At 43.7% G+C, this 840-nt stretch overlaps 1 long non-coding RNA gene across 1 annotated transcript; it reads left to right on the top strand.

The window, feature by feature from the left end:
* The first annotated feature begins 513 nt into the window (after positions 1 to 513).
* Positions 514 to 815, top strand: LOC107709148 (uncharacterized). The gene is made up of 2 exons (XR_001636457.1): positions 514 to 674; positions 725 to 815. It is a non-coding gene; the product is annotated as an uncharacterized LOC107709148 (long non-coding RNA).
* The last annotated feature ends 25 nt before the right edge of the window (positions 816 to 840 follow it).

Raw genomic sequence — 840 nt, 5'->3', positions numbered from 1 at the left:
AATATATAAGGGTGTCCAGGTCTGCAATACATCCAGATGAAATGTCTCAGAAAGAACTTACAGGTAACGTATTCAAAAGAGTTCAAGAGAATAAGTCAAACTTAAAGAGCAAAAAAGCAAAATAAACGTTGCTATTCTGTGACATCACTTCCTGCAACAGCTCAGAGAAGTTCTGATATCCTGTTAAGCAAAGAAAATCAACAGATCTGAAAGTTCATGTGTGCAAAACAATCAGATTCATCCTGGAACAAAGTGACCATTGACATAAAAACCTGTTTAGAAGGGCGTTGCTATAGGGTGTTCTGAGTTCTTGCCAGGGCAGTGCTATAGGGTTGCTATGGTGTTTTGAGTTGTTGCCAGGGCGTTGCTATAGGGGAATTAGACTTTTTGTCAGGGTGTTGCTATAGGGTGTTTTGAGCTGTTGCCAGGTTGTTGCTATAGGGTTGCTATTGGGTTTCAGTAGTTGCCAGGACGTTGCTATAGGGGGATTTGAGTTGTTGTCAGGGTGTTGCTATAGGGGGATTTGAGTTGTTGCCAGGGCGTTGCTATAGGGGGATTTGAGCTGTTGCTAGGGCGTTGCTATAGGGTGATTTGAGTTTTTGTCAGGGCGTTGCTATAGGGGGATTTTAGTTTTTGTCAGGGCGTTGCTATAGGGTGTTTTGAGCTGTTGCCAGGTTGTGGGGTGTTTTGAGTTGTTCTATAGGGGGATTTGAGGTGTTGCTAGGGCGTTGCTATAGGGTGATTTGAGTTTTTGTCAGGGCGTTGCTATAGGGGGATTTTAGTTTTTGTCAGGGCGTTGCTATAGGGTGTTTTGAGCTGTTGCCAGGTTGTTGCTATAGG

Source organism: Sinocyclocheilus rhinocerous, unplaced genomic scaffold (assembly GCF_001515625.1).
Source record: "Sinocyclocheilus rhinocerous isolate Xijiao unplaced genomic scaffold, SAMN03320098_v1.1 scaffold3829, whole genome shotgun sequence".
NCBI classification, from domain to species: domain Eukaryota; kingdom Metazoa; phylum Chordata; class Actinopteri; order Cypriniformes; family Cyprinidae; genus Sinocyclocheilus; species Sinocyclocheilus rhinocerous.
This window is presented reverse-complemented; position numbering and strand designations above follow the sequence as displayed.